The sequence below is a fragment of the Excalfactoria chinensis genome, chromosome 1 (genome assembly GCF_039878825.1).
Source record: "Excalfactoria chinensis isolate bCotChi1 chromosome 1, bCotChi1.hap2, whole genome shotgun sequence".
NCBI classification, from domain to species: domain Eukaryota; kingdom Metazoa; phylum Chordata; class Aves; order Galliformes; family Phasianidae; genus Excalfactoria; species Excalfactoria chinensis.
The window spans coordinates 59885018-59892767 of NC_092825.1; the positions used below are offsets into that span (position 1 = coordinate 59885018).

Below are 7750 nucleotides of genomic sequence, written 5' to 3' on the forward strand. Positions count from 1 at the left end.
TCGCAGCTGACGTAGGAACGGACTGCACCATCCCTACCTCCCAACCCTCTGCCTTAACCACTGGACAATTCTTTGTCCCTAAATACAGGAAGAAATAAAAGAGATGAAACACTACGCTAAGGTTGTGAAAAGTTTGCAAAGCAGTAAGTAACAATAGACATGAAGAACAGAATAAGTAATCCCACTACAAGAAAAGCAAGCCTGAGACAACACTGAAATGAAAGTAGAAAAATATGTATTTAAATGTGCTGTCCTCCTCCAAACTCTCAGAGGGAAACATGCATATTTACATACCTAACAGCAGACAACATAATGCACTCACAAGCTTCTCAAAGCATGGTTTTTAAGGCTGTAAATTACTTCAGAAACTTATCTGTAAGTGGCTGACTTTTCCATTTTAAAAATGGCACAGAAGACTGTCGGGCTGTACTTTGATGCAACTTGATTATCTCGAGCTCCTCACAACATAACTCACAAAACTCACACTTCATCACATGGCCCTTGTCATGTGGTTGTACACACCAAGTGACACTTGGCACTAGTCTTGTATCCCTGCCCTAGGTGTAACAGACCTGTACATCCACAATGTTTTTGTGATGAACACTGGGAACCTCAAAGGCACTGAACTCGTACTGAGTGTCTGGATCAACCAGATATCTAACCCCCTCAAACACTGAGGTAAATCAATTGGAAGAAGAATGATTTCTCAAGATCAATCACTTCAAATTACTTTTTACATGAAACAAACCAACGGGTGACATTGGAAGAAGAAAGAGTACATCAAAACTATGAGAGGAGTTGTATATCTTCACAAGAAATGCACTCAGATGCTAAGCCCTCTCAGCCACCCCAGAACAAAACAAAGTGCTCACAACCCAAGGTTCATGTGGAAGACAAACCACTGCAAGCATTAAGTGGAGAAATCAGAATACCTTTGGATTCCACCTGCAGTGAAAATATACTGAGATAATCTTGTGTCGCACCTTGCATCTACAAGTATTAAAGAACAGACCTACCCAATCTCATGTATTTCTCCTGATTTTTAGATCAAATTTTAAGTAGCTAACCTGTGAGGTATGTTACATATTGTTTCCCTTTCCTCATGGCCCTGGACCTATACTAACGAAGAGTGGAAAAGCTCTGCTAACATCTGACTTTCAGCTTCACTTTGCAGGTGAGCCAATTTCTGGAAGGCAAGGGGGAGGAGAAGGGAGTGCTGATGAGAGAAGCAGCAAGCCTAGCGCCTGCTTTACTACTTGGCAAAATCCTTAAAAATGCTTTTACATGCAAGAGCAGAAATCAAAGTAATACACAAATCCCCATGAGTCATCCCTTTATTTTCCAGATTAAATAAATAAATACATTTGTGAGCTACAGACATTAAGGCTCACAGTGATAAATGAAGTCTGAAACATTTAGGGGCTCTAGTAAATTCCACCTCCCTGTACAAGAACCAGCTATGGCAGCTTCACCATTAAGCCTGCTGAACACGGCTCCTCTGTGCCCACGGGATGCTTAAAAGAAGTTGTATGCTTCTCTACCTGCGTTGATAACCTACAAAATCTGCACTATCTATAAATGGTTACACTTTGGATTATTGAAAGACAAATCCTCCCTCTTACATAAAACCAGTACATTCTGGAAAGGAAGAAAACGAGGACAAATTATATGTACACAGATTACTCGGAGTTACTGAACACCTGCAACACCTACGCTGAATAGGTACCATTCCTAAAAAGTGTTTTCTAAATATTATGCTGAAATACTCAAAGGTTTAACAGCATTCCAGGAAAACAGGCAATTTCCAAGCATGGCTGAAATGCCAACCTGAGCGAGGCTTTAAGAACAAACGCAACCAATGCCCGTTGTCATGCTGCTAGCAATGAAGATGCCCGTTACGCATCAGAACACTGCACAACTGAAAAGCCCTGCATAAATTAAGGCAAAAACATACAAATCCCACTTTAAATGCCCATCGTGAACCTTTGAAGTTAGAGACATTACAGACATCTGCTAACTCTGTCCATCCAAAATGCAAAAGATTGCTAGAGTCTATTCAGAAAACGGCAGAGGTAATAAATGCAAACAGAGTAATTTGTAATTTGCTATTTCCACATCAGATCTCATTCCCGTGGAGAATCACAGCATGAGTAGCTTTAATTGCATAGATAGCGGCACAAGGAGGGAAGGGAAGAAAGGACTGACTGTGTTCAACTAGTAGAATGCAAGGCCTTGGGTTGGCTCATATTGAACAATTTTACTGCAAATGACATTAGTGAATAAAATCAAAGGCATATGGCAGTGAGTGTGGGCTCAGCGATGCAGCTCAAAATGAAACCCAGTCCTCAAAAGCTAACGCTAATGATGCTTGTGTTTTTAACTGACTCATTTTTTATCCTCTCCAAGTCCGCAATGTGCTATTGGAAAAAGACAGAGACACAAAACAGATGCGAAGGTTGCTTCTTCCTGCATCCTCGCGGTCTTTCCAAGAAACTTCTGAGTAACCTCGCACTGGAACAAGCACGGTGATACAGAACCACAAAAGCACTAAACCCTACAACAGACACCTCCTCTTATCTTGCTGCTTCAGTGAATCCAGAGCTCTGCTTTGTAAACACTTGTGCTAAGCCTTTGTCACATGCAGACCGAGCAGACTCACTGAGATGAAACTTGACTGTGTCTGTAAGTTCATATGCATGCAGAACGGTGAGACATCAAGCAGTCACTCTCTCATGACTGTAATAACAGCAGAAGTTCCCAGCAAACAAAAAAGTAAAATTCAAACAGCAGCAATTATATAGCTTGACACCCAAGACTAGAAATTGACATTTCCAGGTATCAGGATTAAATCATTACATGTACAAATCCTGTGTTGGACAAATACATCAATGGATGAAGCAGAATGTAACTCTGGAGCTGAGATAAAATGGCACCAGTTGTGGACCTCACGACTGGCAGGAACTCCAGTTTCTGCTGATGCAAAGCATTTAATGCTGAAAAAATCTAGAGAACTAGCACTGAAAACAACAAATAACCCTCTTAATGCTTTTTTGCACTGTGAATATTACATATCTATAGCTACACCCTCAGTTTAGTTTCCAGGGGTGTTTTTAGAGATGTTCAGTTTTACTGAATGTTCAATAAGTGCTGCCCTAGCTCTGGCAAAGGGGCATTTCAGGCATCAGGCTGCTACATGAACCACAAAGCAAATACAGAGGCTCCAAATCATCCCAAAGCCATCCAGTTGCGAGGTGCTGACAAGCCTCCCTGAGAACCCAGCTCAGGACTAGAATGATGAAACCCCTGACACAGGAAACACAGAATCAGATGCTGTGAAATAATAATTAAAATAAATAAATAAATAAACAACAACAAAATAACCTAGAAGAAATCTTGGTTACAAAGGCAGTATGAGAACCAAATCTATCCATATGTGGAAGACACACACTCAAGCAAAGAATCTTTCTGATTCTCTTTCAACAGAGGTATCAGGATTGGACTGTGTTCTCTGTACCAACAGCTGCACAGCACTGAGGAATTAAATGCCTTTACTTGCTGGCTACCAGCCACAAAGTAGAGAATTATAGAATCATCACAGAATCATGGAATAGCCTGTGTTGAAAAGGACCGCAATGACCATCTAGTTTCAACCCCTCTGCTATGTACAGGGTCACCAACCACCAGACCAGGCTGCCCAGAGCCACATCCAGCCTGGCCTTGAATGCCTCCAGGGATGGGGTATCCACAACCTCCTTGGGCAACCTGTTCCAGTGCATCACCACTCTCTGAGAGAGAAAGGTTCTGCACTGCTCCAGTTTGGAGGGGTCACGGACAAACCAAATGCTCAATTTTTCCACCTGGTGTGGCTGAGTGCTGCCTCTTCAGGGAAACCTCTCACCTTTGATCAGTCATTCACTGTCTAGAAGACAAGGATGACTTGGCAATTATAAACAGAAATATAAGAGAAGTAATGTTAGACACTGAAATCAAAGTTAACATGCACTTTATTAGTGCAGCTTTCACTGTGCATTCTTCAGCTACGGTAGTGAGACACCAGAAGACTTGGAGAGCAAAGTTCTTATATACTTGATCTATTTTGACCCTCAGGGCACTAATTATTCAACTTCATGTGTTTAGGTTTTAATAAGTTTTCATCCACAGGGGGAAAAAAATATATAGCAGTTAATGTGAGTGATTTGCCATTCACAGCTAGAATATGGACAGAAAGAAAAACAATAGTATTTCATCAATTCAGTTGTCACCAAGTGGAAGGTGTTTTTTAAGGTGTGTTTTTCACAGTAGAAGTGTCTTTAGAACAATCTTGGGCTCTGTATTATCTCTATGAACAGACAGACACCTATTGGCTGTTCTTCCCTGCGGGGCTGCTACCTCCTTCCAATAATATCTAACGGGATGCTCTGAGTGCTTTCAAAATTATACACAATCAAAAACATTTATTCTGAGCTCTAAGAGCGCAAAACTCAATACTGCAACCATTATGAGTATGTGACAGTACAAGTATTGGCCAAAGCCAGTCGTATAACCACAGCCACCCCCAGACAAAGCAGCCACGCTCAGCTCCAGCAGACCTTTGAGCACAGTATCTCATTACCTGGAGGTACCCGTATGCTAACAATAACACTGCACTAGGGAGATGAGCTGAGAAATGCTGCCTCTTCTACACCTCCTGGGAACCTCACAAACTCTTTTGCAGCCCTCACCACTCACTGAAAGAAGTGAGCAGCCCACGATAGGGATGGTCTAGGAGGCAACCACTTCTCAGAGGGCTCTGTTTGCAGAATTTCCAGTGGTACTCTGTGGAATGGGGACTGCTCACACAACGCTGATTCAGTATTTCCAGTTGCTAACAACAAAAATGGTCATATGGAGGTTCTTCCATCTAAGCGATTTTTGTAGCTGACGTAGCCATTGCAGTCACAAATGAGAAGATGGTTAATAGGAAGGGAGGAGGACCCTACTTCTGATGACAAAAGGAAGGAGAGGCTGTGCTAAAACACTGTCAGCGCTGCCACGAAACCTGAGATCCATCATTTGGTTAATATTTCAGCAGACACAACCTAGCGGAGTAATATTTTTATCTCCAGTACTTCACTTGAAGTAAACAGACTCCACCAAAGGTCACACTGCAGAATGCCTGTACCTTGGAGGGGTACAGGAAGCACGAGTCAATGCAAAGCACGCTTTTAGGGTGTGAGTGTTGGTTCTCAAACAATATCCTAATGAAAAACTTGTTCTGCCCTGCTGCCAGCTGGCTCGAGACAAGGGCTGAGCAGAAGTGGAGGTGTCTTGGTGTTCATTTACCATAACCCGGCCCTACTGAGGTTACAGGGGGCCAGTAGCATCTTAAATCATGCCAGAAAACCTGCTTTCCACCGCGAGCCCAGGTCACCCTCGGTGCACAGCGCACGGCGCACAGGAGAGCGCGTCATGGCGGGGAGAGGGGCAGGAGGAGGAAGAATGCCAGGGAAAGTTCGAAGCGAGAGGGAGCGGGGAAGGAAGGCAGCAGGGCAGCGAAACACGGGCATACGACGGGATTATCGCACCCACCAGCTGCTCCTCGCCAGCTCCCAGCAACGCTGACTGGGAAGCCAGATTAAAAGGCGGAAAACGATACAAGAGCCGGAGAGACAGCCCGGCCACCTGGGAACAGGTGGGGAGGGAGGCGACGAGCGCCGGGGACACGGGAGCCCCGCACTGGGTTCTCGGGCAAGGTGTAAGGTGCGGCGGCACCTCCGGCGGCACACACGCAGACGGAAGGGCTGCAGCCCCAACGCCGTCCCCAGCCGCGGAGCCTCGCACACACCGAGGGAGTTTTCCAGCGGCCCCTGCCCGAGCAGCCCCATCCTCCTTCATGTGGCTTAACGCCGCGCAGCTCGCCGCGGAGACGGGCGACTGCCCGGGGGGGATTTCAGGACCGCAGCGTGACCGAGGGGCGCGGAGACCCGAGGGAATCTCGCCCCGGCAGCCCCTTACCTTGCGGACGTTCTCCTCCCTCGCGGAGGATCGGGGCGCGCCGGTGGCCGAGAGCGCGGCGTGGTTCGGTGCGGGGCCGAGAGCGGGGCTGAGAGCGGGGCTCGGCGCTACCAACAAAGTGCCGGAGCGGCGCGGGCGGGCGCCGGGCAGCGGGAACAGCCGCGGAGCGGAACGGAGCCGAGCTCCCTCTGCCGGCCCGCCCCTCCCCGGCCACAGTCCCTGCCCCAGCCCGGGGCCGGGGCGGGCTCGGCCGTCGGCCAGATGCGTTCTCCTGTTGCTGCGTGCAAGTCGCCCGCAGGATGCCGGGGTACTGAAAGCAGCCCCCGGAGCCCACCTGAGGTAGGCGGCTTATTTCCAGTCATCCTAAGCGGTCACCAAAATCGCCACAAAGACGCACACAAAACCTACCAAGGCTCCGAAGCAAGGAAATAGGTGTATCTACACCGCCTGTGGGAAGAGTCGGCTGTGAGAGCAACACGCTCCCGTCCTCAGTCTCAATTCCGAATGAAATCTGGCTGTCGATGCTGTTTCCATTTGGCTACGCGTGCCCCTTGCCCTGACAGCTCACACGTGGCTGTCGCTCCGTGTGCGTGGAACAACCCCGCACACGCACTCCGGGTATGCTGACAGGGGGCTGTAATGCTGCCTACGCTGGTGGCTTCTGTAAAGAGTCACTGCCGCTCCTACAGTCAGGCTGTTCACCGAGAATCTCTCTTTTCACTGAGTTCCCAAAATTTCTGTCCTCCCTTCCGAGGACAGGCTGAGGGAGCTGGGGCTGTTCAGCATGGAGAAAGGAAGGCTCCAGGGAGACCTGAGTGCAGCCTTCCAGTATCTAAAGGAAAGCAATAGGAAAGAAGAGGACAGACACCTAAGCAGGGTCTGTTGTGATAGGACAAGGTTTGAGTGGTTTCAAGCTAAAAGAGGGGAGATTTAAATTGGATATGAGGAAGAAGTATTTTACACTAAGGGTGATGAAGCCCTGGAGCAGGTTGCCCAGAGAGGTGGTGGATGCCCCATCCCTGGAGACACTCAAGGTCAGGCTGGACCGGGCTTTGAGCAACCTGATCTACCTGTGGATGTTCCTGTTCACTTCAGGGGATTTGGACCAGATGGTCTTCAAGAATCCCTTCCAACTCAAATGATTCTATGATTCTGATTCTATGACAGGCAAAAAGAATCTCCCTTTGTGTATGGTAGCAAGCTAACTTCTGAGGTTGGGTTCCTGGTTCCTAATACAGTGGAACTGGCAATCCTGACAGACTTAGAAAGACTTATAAATTCCTCACAAAGTGTACAGTTAAGAGGAGCATCAATCTTTGAATGCCTAAAGCATGCAAACACCACAGCACGACTGAGTGCAGTTACCCAAATGCAGCTATGAGTCTTTTCTGATGCAAAGTTTCTCTGATTCCAGACCCTTTAACAACCCATACCAGGGAAGTGTAAGGTAGGGAAAGAGCAGCTGTGTTCTGCAGTTCCCATTCGATTCCAGGAAATGGGACTTGGCAGCTCCATGCTCTCCATACCACTCAGTGAGTCACCTGCAGAGGCAATAGAGGCAGAACCATTGCTGCCTGCTCCTTTTCCTGGAGCAGAGGGTCCAGGAAGCAGGGAAAAGAACAAACTCCTGTAAAATATGGGGTTGGGTAGTGAGGATGAGATGAAAGGTGCCTTTGTGTACCTAAACAGGCATGAAAGACACAGATACCATCCGTTTATCTTGCTTATCTTGCTAACAGGAAGCTTGTTTCCAACA

The 7750-nt window shown here is 47.1% G+C and overlaps 1 protein-coding gene across 4 annotated transcripts in view; it reads right to left on the reverse strand.

Annotated features, from left to right (window-relative positions):
• Positions 1–6656, reverse strand: part of EPS8 (EGFR pathway substrate 8, signaling adaptor) — a 130747-nt gene extending 124091 nt beyond the window's left edge. For 3 of the 4 annotated variants that reach the window (XM_072356604.1, XM_072356597.1, XM_072356582.1), the window contains exon 1: positions 5995–6358. The gene's annotated coding sequence lies outside the window, so the exon portion shown is untranslated. Of the gene's footprint in view, positions 1–5994; positions 6359–6402 lie in introns of those variants that run through there. The other variant, XM_072356590.1, reaches the window with a different exon arrangement.
• Positions 6657–7750: the final 1094 nt, after the last annotated feature.